This window comes from Stigmatopora nigra, chromosome 3 (genome assembly GCF_051989575.1).
Source record: "Stigmatopora nigra isolate UIUO_SnigA chromosome 3, RoL_Snig_1.1, whole genome shotgun sequence".
NCBI classification, from domain to species: Eukaryota; Metazoa; Chordata; class Actinopteri; order Syngnathiformes; family Syngnathidae; genus Stigmatopora; species Stigmatopora nigra.
In genome coordinates this window covers 8,547,314-8,560,809 of record NC_135510.1, presented here as the reverse complement: position 1 = coordinate 8,560,809, position 13,496 = coordinate 8,547,314, and the positions used below count along the sequence as shown (strand labels likewise).

Here is a 13,496-nt window from a genome sequence, read left to right as displayed (position 1 = left end):
CAGCGAAACAATAGAATGATTCATCTTCCTGCCATATCTTGTAGGTAACATCTTTTATCTTCACCTTCTTAACAACATTCTTAATCTTATATGCTGCAAATCCTACATCTATTTTTAATTAACTTGCAGTCAAAAAAGGAGAAACAGCACGGTGTAATGGATCAAATAGATTTGAGATAATTAGACACAGAGACGCCATCACTTCAGCACTTTGAACATTTACATAACCTGTAGAAAATGTGAAAGCTGGGGCTAAAATTAAAATTCTTAACTGTATCATCATTTACATTTCAAAATGGGAATATTGAGATGTGGTGAATGCAGCAATCAAAGCATTTTCTACAAGCCAGAACTTTAGTCTTGAGTGAGGCTGTGTTATGAGCTTGCCTCCATAGTTCAGCCTGCTGCCTAAACAATAGCTGCTTTCGGACCATCGGGACCCGAGTACTCAGTTCCTATAACTACAGACCTCGCGCTAGACCTAGCACGTGAGTAGGGCACCTGATCCGAACTGATGTGACATTGTAGTCTGTGCCAGTGTCACATTATTTAACTTGCCACAGCCACCAAAAAAAAAGAGAAAAATGAATGGAAAACAAGTCAGAAAAATTGTGGAGGACAGTTAGACAATTGGTAATTATTGCCTATTTAAAGGGGAAAACTGTAAGAGAAGTTTGAGTGAGGTTTGAGTAAAAAACATTTTCAAAATTACAAAGAGTTGTTCTCTTGGTTTTACAGACATTACTTTTACGGATTGTATTATATAATCGTATGATGATATATATATATATATATATGATAGTTTGCAATTTTTTTTTTTTTATTGTGGAAGGGACTTTGAAAGCATATCGGGTGGGAAGAAGTGATGTCTGAGTGTGAGACAGAAAGGGTTTACTGCACATGGGAAAAAAATAAAAATAACATTTGGGAACATTCAAAAACAATGTTACAGTCCCATATTTGTCTTTGTGCTGCAACAACTTTCCATTGGTGACTAAATGAAGTGTTCTAAAATAAGAAGGGAAGTGCTCACCTAGGTTTCTACGACCCTACTTCACATAAGGAGCTAGAATGGTTATATGAATTAGAAGTCCTAGTCCCTAGTTCCTACATGTGCAAACACAGCAAATGAAGTCATCGGCACCCAAAAGATTATAGGAACTGCAGATGGTTCTTACAGTGGGAAAGCACCTAAAACAACCACCATCAACCCTTGAAAAAATAAATGATAGCTCAGCTTTTGGGGATCTGGTGATGTACTGAGCAACAAAGAGGCCCAATGCGGGCTTCAATGCAGAGCGCAGAATAGATAAAATGATAGCTCTGGATACTGCTGAGCTAATACTTTTATTAAAGGATGCAGCCAGCATTGATTAAAGGGGGCAATCGGGCTAAAACCAATAACTCTCTGCTGCCCTTTAACCCCCCCCTGTGCTGCATATTACATGAGCAAAGTTTCCCAGCATCAAGCCTGCCGCCACCCCTTGGCTGATTAGCACATTCATTGCTTGCACTTGATTTATTTACTTATTTACTTATGGATGCAAATTTGAGTTGTGGAGTCTACCCCCACACCCAAATATATAATGCACTGAGGGAGAGGAGAGATTGATAATGTCTGTCTCACTCTTCATGAATGTCTGATGAGGCTCTTCACAACATACCTGATACCACTGTGCTATGTATTTCAAAAATAACGTTCATTTTCACTAATCACATTGAACATTATAAAAAGAAAGGCATAACACATAATTGGTAAATGAAATATCTAGTGCAGAAAGGATTTTGAATAATTATGATTAGAATATAGCCACAAACTGATATTTTATACAGTTCAATTTGCTGTGCATTTGTTAACGTTCGAGAGAAGTTCCCAAACCATTCCAAAAGAACTGAATAAAAACACAGTCAGGCTTTTCAGACCAATTCTTAAAATTGCAAAATATGGTCTAAGTATATATGCCTTATTGAATGTGGGAACCAATGGTCTGCATTTATTATCCACCAGATTAATAAGCAGTTATGGGCTTTGCTGTCAAACTAATGGGAAAGGGGAAGTGAGAAGAAAAAGAATGTCTAGACATTTAAACTTCTTGGAATTATGCATTCATGAATTAAATGGCCACAATAATTTGTTAACCACTTTGAAATGCACACTATTGCCACGTACAGGATTCGATGGAAGATCTTCCATAAAAAAAGTACGTTAACACCCATTTGCCGATTTCATTTTTGCTTTGCCATTAGAATAGTATTATCGATTAGCTTTCATATTATCATACCCGTTCCATCTTTCAGTAGTTCTATGGAATGCTCTAAATGAATTAATGTTAACGTCCCGACACAAAACATTCTTAGCAGTAGGTCGAACTTAGCATCCAGCATTTCATACCAAGTCAAACTTATCACATTAACCACACTCTTGTATGTTAGTAGTAACTTGGCTATTGAACTCAAAGGGTTTTGTAATGACCAAGAATTAAAGTGAATGCGGTATTTAGTATGTACAGTATTTTCAAGCAGTAGAGTTCTTTTCTAGTTTTAAGATTAGTGAAGCAATACAAAGTGTGCATGCTATGTATCACTGTGGTTATATTCAGTGCTTACAGAAAACAGAATTGGCCTTTAAAATCTAGATGGTGTAATTGAATAAAACGTAGCGTTACTGATGAGCTATGGGATTGTGTGGAGACGGGAAGTCTCAGATGGGCTGGCTGATAGAAACCTTGTCTAAAACAGCGCATGGCTCAGAGACACCTGTTTAAAGGAAGGAAAGCTTTCATCTCTAGAAGGCACCAAAGAAGTCAAGGAGACAAGGAGACTGAGTCAAACAAGAGAGGAAATAGAGGTCAACTGTGTTAATAAGCAAAACTAAAAAGTGATATTTCTATACAGTGTTATGTATGCAAGAAGCTGTGATTTACATTGAAATATGTGCTCGAGCTGATGTCACTGTTGTTCTGTACTCGTGTTGAACTGTACAAACCCAAACAAGAATCGACTCACAATGAGAGAGAGACAATAGGAAGGAAGAAAAAAGCCAAATTCCTCAGCCGATCTGAGGGTCTGTTTGAGTGCACATTCCTGTTGGCACCTGCCTTCAAAGCTTTATGTAAATGGCCCTTTCTGCCATTTATACTTCTTGTCTTAGCAATATGCTACCAAACTGGGATGTTTTTAGCAATTAGATGATGATAACGCTGCCAAATCATACTTCAGAAAAGTGGACTTTTATTAAGAAGTCTGTTTCTCTAATGGATTTCTGTTTAACTCCCTAACACTCAATATGAACTACTAAGTATTGATATGAATTACCAACTGCACTCATACAGACACTTGAAAAAATATTTCATTATTGCAGTATGAAACAACACAATCTGAGCTTGACCTCTGGTACAACGCCTGTCCTGGAGCAGGTCAACTCCTTGACAAAATGACTTCATCAAGTTACGGCTACATGGCATTGGCAAGAACTCGATCAAAAGTACTTCAATTTAGTCTCAAAATAAATGGTATTTGTGCAGCTTGTCTGGAAACAATAGCAAATGTACCTCAGCTGGGTTTGCCCCTATTTGATTTGTTGCGTGTCTGCATTTGGTTTCCGAGACTTCCTTGAGCTTGGGCAGCCACGCAGGGTAAAGGGTGCTTATCAGAAAATCAATGGCATGAACACTAAGCAAGTTACAGGAAGAAGTGAGAAGGAAGGGTTCCTATTGATAATGCAGGGGAACACCTTTGATGTTGCACTGGGGACATGCTCAGTGATGGGGAACCATTGTAATCCTCCGACAAATCAGGGGTTGGCTTGATCTGCTTAGTTAGTTCAAATGAATGACTTATAAAAACAAAAGTGTGTACAACTATGTGACATAAGGTCATACATCTAACCTGTCTTATACTGGAATGCATCGTTTTTGTTCTCTTATTTGTAGACTTGTAACTGCAGCAAATGCGCTTCTTGCTGTAGTCAGTCACTGAATGACAATGAGTAATTTCACATAATAGATGTTTTTATTTTTATTCTATTATTGTATCTACGTTCATGTATCCTTTACAAGGTTCAGATACTTGTTGCTCGTGTTGATTTAATTGTACAGATTTGGCTGAGTCAAAGTGTTAATTAACCACATGGAGATATATTGCAACATTGTTGTTTATTGCCACTGTAATTATTGCTCAAACGTTTTGCTCATGCAGACATAAAGGTACTTCACTATTGTCAGGACTGCAGGAGGCAAAAAGTCCCCTCAGGTCGATGGCACTCAGCCTGTAAACAGGGCTTCCCGTAAAATCAATGATCTTCAGTTGAGGATATCAGCGCGGGAGAACAGAAATAGCCATGCTGGTGTTGAGTACGGGGGAAGAACAGCAGGGCTTACAACAAACTGTGTTGAAAGAGAGGCTCACTGGAACCTCAGAATATTTAGACGATATGAAGTCAAGGTGTGCATTTATGTACGTAAATACAATGTTAAATGGCAGTGGTTGGGACATGATCATAACTCTAAACAACTTTCAGCAACATCATTGTGTTATTACAACTGGCACCCGTTTCTCCTCACCTTTCTTTTGGTGCAATTGAAATGGCGTGCTGTTGTAATTAGAAGTAGTTAATTAACTGTGGGTTAATTACGGGGTTCCGCAATGTGGTAGCAAGAGACTTGGCGGGTGGCAAAGCAAAGGGAAGCAGTGTACACGCAGCGAGAAGCCCTACAATTAGCAACCAGCACAAAGGGGGGTTTGGTTGGCTCATATAATTTCACTTAACGACGAGATGAAGTGAGAACTGAGGATGTAGATAGTATTCATTTTCCATGCATGTGAATACTTTGTATTGTAATCATGAGAGTGACAATGGAAATTAGACACTTACTGTAAAGGACAGTCACCATCTCAATGGATCATTTGTTTCACAATTTGGAGACAAAGACAATAATTGTTCGGTAACTTGACTTTCTATTTGGTATAATAAGGTGTCAAAGATGGAAAAATGTGACTTTTCTTACAAATATGTTTCAGATTAGAAGATTAGACATCAAGATTTGACCCCAACAGATATGGAATGAATGATTAGCTCCAGTCCAAATTGAAGCCTCTCATCAATTTGCATGCACTGCTAACTTTCCCAGCGTTTGGAATGCAGAAATTTAGCGAGGACACTCGCCACTTTGTACACTGCTCTGCCACACTGACACTATCCTAAACACCAAACATGCTGCATCTCATTTGCTCAAAATACAAACCTTCATGGAGAAGGCATTAGAAGTGAGAGTAAAATGAACACAAGAAAAAGGACTTGCAAATGGGGGAATAACACAGATACAAGGTCAGAGATGAAGGGGAGAAAGTAGCTGATCATAGTGTGTGAGCCCCAGGTCTTTCATTTTGACTAATTATAAAATCTCCCCCTATTTATATCTGCTGGAAGCAAACATTCTCTCATGAGAGGAAATATGCTAAAAGCTTTAAAAGCTTCTGTTTGCACTCACTCAGTTTCATTTTCACCACAGAAACAGCATGAGGGTGGCAGTGAGGGTGAACCCGAGGTCAACGAAGCACACATCAGCATGCGCTGAAAAACATCACCAAGGCGTGAGTAAAAAATGTGAAGTAAAACATCAAAAAAAAATTACAGATGGGTATAGGACGACTGCCTAAATAGAAGAGTTGGGCCACATACACATGTACCTTCTAGCAGGATGCCAGTTAAAGAAACCACAGACACAGTTGTTAAAATGATCAATACCCTTGAAATATTAAACCATAAAAAGCCACAGTATTGAATAGGAAACCAATGATGAAATGGTTTACGTATCACCATTGAAGGAGTTTAGGTAAATGATGATACCACAGTCTCAATGTCAGTCATTTTCTTCTTTTTTCGGATGGATGTTAAGATAAAGGGTTGAACAACGTGACCTGTAATACGTCATTCATTCATTTTCTGAGCGGCTTATCCTCACAAGGGTCGTGGGGGGGCGGGAGCCTATCCCATCCCATCGTTAATGGAAGGCGAGTGAGTGATCAGAAGAATGTCTAGTTGAACCCTTAAAGTACTAAATTTGTTATAATTTTGTTCGAGCTGTAAATCACAAGAATCGTCATGTCTGGAAGCGGCAAAGAAAGATAACCTGGCAACAACGCTAACTGGGATCACGCCCCAACAGACAGAAAGGGGACACGCTAACGTGTCTATAATCCTACGCCTCTTTGTGTAATCTGGAAAACAAATACCTTAGTAATGACCCGGTCCCGCACCTGGTAAAACACTGTGTTCACTGGCACTATGAATAAGACAAACAAAACATTCTCAAGGGGACACCAGTCATGAGAAAAACCCTTCGTTACACAAGGGGCCCATGTATAGATTAAAAGCGTCTATCCGGGCAAAGGAAAGTCGCAAATAAACACATGGGCAGAGATGTCATCAGAGTGACTGTTTGACCCAGGCTTCACTTTAAGGTCTAGGGTTGAGTGGTGTGATAATTCCCATTTTGGAGGCGTTTGGAGGCCAAATAAGAGAAAAAGCAGTTAAATGTGGTAAGAAGCTGTCTGGGGTGAGAGCAGAGATGCGGAAAGTTGCACAGTGTTTAAGTGTGGAAAAGGCTCAATTACTATCTTTTTCACAGCACGCTGATACTGAGAGGTGAAGACTTGTGCTCAAATGTCAAACACATACAGTATACATCTGGGATTAGAGCCCATTCTGCTGAGTCGAAAATTATTTCTTTTTAGGGAGAAAAGATGCATGAAAGCCATTGGTGAGCTTGCCTCTAATTCAAGAGTGGGATCTTCTGGATAAATAATTAAAGGGCTTTTTTGACGACCTTGCACAGCCAAACCCTTTGCTCCCTCTGTGACATTTGCTAAAGTCATTAATGACAAAGAGTTTGAAAGAAAATCCTCAGCTATTTTCACCACAGGGGAAAAAAACGTTGTTCACAAGGCCGGTCCCAAATTCTTTTCTTCTTAACGACAGCTCTTATCATAATTGTGACCTTAATGGACGTGATGCTGAAGGCATGGTTATTTCCATACCTTGGAGCAGTGATTCTAAACTAGAAGGTGGGAAACCAAAAGTGAGTCAGAGAAGCCTTATTTTTGAGTCCCGGATAATGTTTCACTGGATTCATTAATATTGTCCCATTGGCTGCCAATGAAGTAATGGCAGTGATGACTCCCTGTCAGCCCACCCTTTTCAAATGTATTATGCAATCATCAATGGTCAATGAGTATAATTGAATGGCTAATAAACTTTCTTTTGTTTTGTCTTTGCTTTTCATAAAAATCATTCACAATATTCTGAGTCATTGAGACAGTCAATGGCATTGAAAACCTGATCGTTAACTATCCCCCTCAAAGTACACAATCTATTACAAACTGCTTGAAGGTGGTCAATTTGCATGCATCATGCAGATTGGATGTAAAACCTCCAATCACAAATAATCAAACAATGTGAGCAAGCTTTACAAAGCAGGATTCTATTGACAGGCATGCAAAAGTATGCGCCACAGTTTGACAAGAATGCGAGAGAGGGAGAAAAATATCAGAAACATTTAGAGAAAATGTTTAAAAGATGGGCCAGTGTGGTACTACTGAAAGATAGACTAATAGATATGGTGTTCTTAAAACCCATGAGTGAACAAAATCACTAGTTTATCTTCAAATAGTGGATATATCTAACTTAGATACAAAAATCCCATCTGCCGTCAGTCTTTGTGTTCATATCCACCACATATAAGTCCCTACTCAGTGAAGCTCCGGGGAGACACACATGCCACCACACAACTAAAACAGAAACCGACTAGCCAAATTCTAAAACTCAAATGCAAACAATATTCATTCCAGCTATTTGTAGCAATGTAGCAGGTATGTGTGTGGCAAAGACAACTTCAACTGTGACAAATGGTACAATGGTCAGTGCGGAGGCAGCTGGAGCATCCAGCACAAAACACAAAAGCCAAAACGCAAATTCTCAAAAGGGTACAATTGCTTCTTGGAAATGTAGAAATAGTAGGAATGAGAGCTAAGGAAACATATCAAGCAGAGTGATGCTTTAAGAGTGTTAATAAATTCTTAATACACCCCCCATTCCCCCCGCCCTACTCCGAATGTTGTGACACCCTCAGCGGTGTGAAGCTATATTTGAGAAAGAGCAGCCCCCTATGTCCCTCATCTGCACAGACACATGCACACACTGCTGCCCTTGTTCATTTGCCTTAATGAAATGGCCACATGCCTCCTGTCATTTCAGAGCTGCGAGCACACTGTCGCACCTGGTAGATATAAATCAGGACAGCCGAGCTGTATTTGGGAAGTGAGGCATTAAGCATGACAGGCCCTGTCAAAGTTCAGATGGCAACAACCGCAACATATAAGCAGAACCGCGGCGGAACAGACTCAAAAACCCAGGCCCAGGCACAGCGGATCTCTTATCTGCTGCATCTGTGGCTCTGCATGACGCAGCTGCCACATCTGGGCCCCAGCTCGGCAGCCTGCTGAGCGCACGGCTCGGCACAACTCAAGTGGGCCGGGGATGGCTTCGGCGAGCCCCCCGACAGCGCACGTCATCCTGAGTAGACTTCCGCATCATTCAGGAAGACTTGACCTCGTGAATGCTGCCATTTATTTTGGGCTCCCTTATCTGCGAACTGAATTTCTAAGTGGTGTCGATTCTAATTCCTAGTAGGGGCGGGGAGATAAAAGTTGTTCGCTGTGTGTATTGCTTAAGTGGAATATATGGAAGCGTGTGGATTTTCATTCATGTGAGTTCAAGATCTGAAGGTCAAACTTTGTCAAGAGAGCCAACACATTCCTCAGAGGACAGGAACATATCTTAAGTGTGCTGGCATGTGTTTGCTAAGACTTCACTGCATGTGTAAAGTAATAGCTATACAGCACTATATATATTAAGTGTCACATCTCTGCTTGGCGCCTCTGACGCCAACTATACACTAGACAAACAGGACTACTGAGACACACTACTTATTCACTTTGGGTTTGGCTACACCACTTGAATCGTAACTCTTAATTCTACCAAAATATTTTGGATAGCTTGATGCTTTCAACTACTGAAAATTCAGTTTCCCACTTTGCTGACTGCTGTTTTAGCATTAATGTTTTTGTTCTTGTTCTTTTCAACACACAAGTCAATCTCATTTTGTGTGCATAAAATATTTTAAGTTGGGGCTTTATTTTATAAAGCCAAAAACGCCCTTTTTGTTTGTCTCTGCAAACAGTTGAAGTCACGTTACTATTTGGCTGAATTAATGAAATTTAAATGTTTATTTATTTGCACTGATTGGCCATTGGTGAGTGAAGTGTCATTCATGTGTTAATAATAAGAACTTGCAAGGCCACTACTTCCATTGTAAGATGTGGTCCGTCACACCAGCACCAATTTAAAATGTGCTCATCTAAGTCATCATAAAGTTGCTTCCCCGCCCATTACAGCTAAACTGAACAAAATGGTGTGCCACTTCACTGCTCTCATTCTATGCTGACATTCTTGTGGTCTCGTTGATATTAAAATTTTAAGATAATTGGCTAAGCAGTATTCGCCCAGCGAAGCCGCAAACAAGGAAGTTGTTAGTCCTCTGTCAGTTGGCCGATACAAAGACTAGATATGGCGTTTGGTGACGTCAAAATTTAAAGATTGGATAAGTTAACTAATTGGGTCAACTCCCACTTTTATTTCCATTGGAGCAATTTGGGAAATACCCTTTTCTAGTCTTTGGTCACAACATTATAACTGACGGAAACAATTTTGGTTGAGTTTGATGAATTTAGTCATAGTAACTTAAACCGACCGAAACCCAACCACAAACCCATCAAAACATTTGATAAATAAACAATCAATTTAACTTGTATATTTTGAATAGAGCAGAAAAAGACAGCAATAGTTTAAATAAATTGATTTCAACAAAGAAAAAGTTGGCCAACGCATGAGCACATATTTTCCGGGGGATTTGGTTGTGGGTTGATGATGATGATGAAAATGATGATGATGTCTCATGTCGGGACAATTCAAGCAGCCCTGCCTCGACTCTACCCAACTGTAAATTAGAGTGCTGATAATGAGCTGAAGGATCAAGTCAATGACAGATGCATCTTGCAGGGGAAAAAGAAACCACGTGAAGAGGACCGCAGGATTACTTTTATGACACATAATATCAATTGATTCAGGCCTGTCGGGGAGGGAACGCGCGTGTCAAGGTCGTAAAAGCTGTACCATGTTCTGCGTAAAATAAGGATCTATTGAGGTTATCTTTGCCAGAGGTCAATAAAACTTTTCAGCACTAGCACGTGGTCCTTGAAAAACACATGTTTAAAGGTCTCTTGGTTAATTATGTCATTGTTTGACAAAGACAGAATGGGCAACAAACAAAATCTTTAGGGAATTACAAAAAATATTTGCACTTAGAGGAACATGCAAACCCCACACAGGGTGACATGGATTTGAACCCAGGACCCTAGAGCTGTGAGCCCGACGCGGTGACCACTCGCCCCACCGGGCCCTCTAAGAAGGCTAATTATGGGAAATCAGTGCTGTCAGATTATAAAAGTCTACATAATACTTTGGCCGAGCTTTACAAATATGCAGACATTAGAAATAATTAGCACAGGATAAAACTTGTTACTATATGTCTGTGCACGCCTCTTTGCACAGTTGGAAGACAAAAAAGAAAAGAAAAAAGAAAGCACAATTCAAGCAGAGCCCTGAAAGTTCATATCAAGTGCCACTACAAATTACAAGTTGACAGGTTAAATTATCCCCAGTATGTGTTTGGTACAATGTATGTGCATGTCGAAGCAACTGCCTCCAGACAAATGTTCTGTAAGAAGTATTTACATGTCAAGCATCATCTCGCTCGAGGAAAAAAGTCAAAGAGAGACAATGCCAGAAAAGATCCTTTGAGCTTCCTTGACAGAGCTTCCCCGCCACCTTCTTCATTTTGCTTCTGATATGACGCTATCACATCTCTAACAGATGCCCCCCTATTTGAGTTGTGACAAGGGGGAGCCCGGATGGTGTAAAATGAGACGATGACTAATTGGTTCATAACGTGTAATTGGGAGGATGTAATTGGAGTGCACCTCTAGATGCCAGGTGCACCTTTAGGAGCTGTGGCAGGGGTTTGCCCTTTGACTGGCTATCAAGGCATGTGTTGGGGAGGGTAAACGTGTGCAAATGGGTGTGTACGGTTAAATGTGGGCGGATAAACAATGAACTTCTGCAGAAGGCCCACAAACAATAGAGTTTAAAGTGTGGTGTCTTGATAGGGTCATTAAAGCCACATAGAAGCCAGTCCGTTGAAACTTCATAAAACTCCACAACTTTGCAGTTAATACAGCTAGACATGTTTATAAATGTATTCACTCAAACAACACAGGATAAAGAGTGAACTAATACTATTAAAAGTAGGAACAGCTGTACATTTTAATGGTATCCAACAATAACATCTATGACTTAATAAAAACGTTCAAGACTGATTGGAATTCATTCAAAGTCCCTGTTCCAATCAGTTCAAATAAATATGCAGGTCTTTTAAATTTGCCAAACCACAGAGAATATTGTTGTAAAAACAAAAAAGAAAGTAAAAAAAAATATTTTTCAATATACTTTCTTACGTCTTCTCATCCCCTACATGTTTGAGCCATGAAAACATACACTTAAAGCCTCCTCCGGTTGCTTTACTATATCACGCGGATTCTGCGCGGGGCTTTCCACGATGAGTAGCTAAACACCAATTGGCTCACGCACTAATAGGGTTTATCTCAACACTACAATCCTGCATAGTTCTCAGTCAGGAAAAGACCTAATACTATTCCAAATTTAATTAACAAATTAAAAAAACAACAACAACATAACCCAAAAAGAAATAGAAAATAAAAATCTGTATTTAACACGGGCATTGACAGGGCTGGATGTGGACCCAATTTAAAGTGGGGCGGCTGCTACAATCATTTGCTGTCAGGAGCTTGCAGGCAAAATGAATTGGACGTCTAGCACCAGTCAATGAGTTTCCTATTAAGGGTTAAATATTATTGTTTTCTTTATACATGGTCATTTGTGTCTGCTATTGTGGTCATACAGCCCAAAGCCCACTTGCATATTAATCTACCGGCGGGTGAAAGAAATGCAGCTCAACATTTTCTCATGGTTCAGATGATGGGTCAATGTGATCAATATCTTCACGACCTACCTTAGCCAATAGAACAGTGAAGCCAATCAATGTAAAGGAGGCTGAGTGTTAATTGGTACAGTGAGAGAGGAAGTTGGGCGATGGAGCAGTTGGTAGTTTATTTGAAGCAAAGAAAAAACAAACAAACCATAAAAATTAAAACTAAGCGTCATGTCAAAGTGAGCAAATTGTCAGTCTGTAATGCTTGTCTAAGGAATGTATATACACAACAACAAAAAAGGAGAGAGAGCATGTGTGTGTTTAGCGGTAAGGCAGAGGGGGTTAATCGCAGGAACATCTGTTTTTCCACCTATCACCGTATGATTTTCCATCATTAGCCACAACACCTGCACTTGCATGGGCTTAGTCTTGCACTGGCTTCTTTTAACAGCTAACTAAGTAAATGATAGATAGTAGTAGATGAATCTTGCTTTAAATAGTAGATGATTCTTGGATTTGTAAAAAGAATGCAACAAAGGCCATCAAAGAAGAATTTCCATGTGATCAGAGAGAGAAGTCACCAAAAACTTTTTTTGAAAGATATAATTTGAAAATAAAATAAAATAAAATGAATTGGTTTGACAAAGTGGTTTTGCCAGAAAATAAAATGTTTAGCGACACTTTCCTAATTAAAGAAACATGGGTAGGCATTTGTTTAAGAAGTGAACTTAAACAGAAGAAACTTGAGTGGGGGACACATCTGAGAATAAACTGTTTACCAAACCTAGTGAGTGCTTGGTGGGTTTTTTCGTGTGTCTGATGAGAGGCTGCAGCTGACAAGCAAAGATATGTAGAGCAAAGAAAAAAGTGTCTGGCAGATAATTTGTCAGTTAAGTGGAAGTGGGAATGCATGGTAGCAGGAAACAGCCTTTAGTCTGGCGAGAGCCCATGCAACGCCGGCTGTCTTGTCCTGTCTTTACAGGCCTCCAAATGAGTCAGTGTGGCTTTGAACCCACAAGAACAGCATCCTGGGTGTTTATAAATGCAACATGGTCACCCGCACTGCCTCAATTCAATATGCTGTCAGTAAATCATTGCAGTGTCGCATAAAAACTATTACTCCAATTTGGCTACGAATCTTAGACTCAAATCCAGAAGTCAGGACATATGATAGAAAGCTATTGATTCCACACTTCTCGGCTGTAATTTGGAGAAGATTAATTGGCATTTTCCCGTTGGTCTATGCTTCGAACATATTATATAACAGTGAATTAGAAGATAGGCCTAAAAGCTAGGACAAGTTGAGTCTAAACATGCGTCCCCATTGGACTGTGGGATCCCCCTAGCTACTAAATTACTTGAACTGACACC

At 39.7% G+C, this 13,496-nt stretch overlaps 1 protein-coding gene across 1 annotated transcript in view; it reads right to left on the bottom strand.

The window, feature by feature from the left end:
* The window catches only part of zfhx3b (zinc finger homeobox 3b), a 118,742-nt gene that overhangs the window by 76,953 nt on the left and 28,293 nt on the right, over positions 1 to 13,496 (bottom strand). The gene's annotated exons all lie outside the window — the stretch shown is intronic.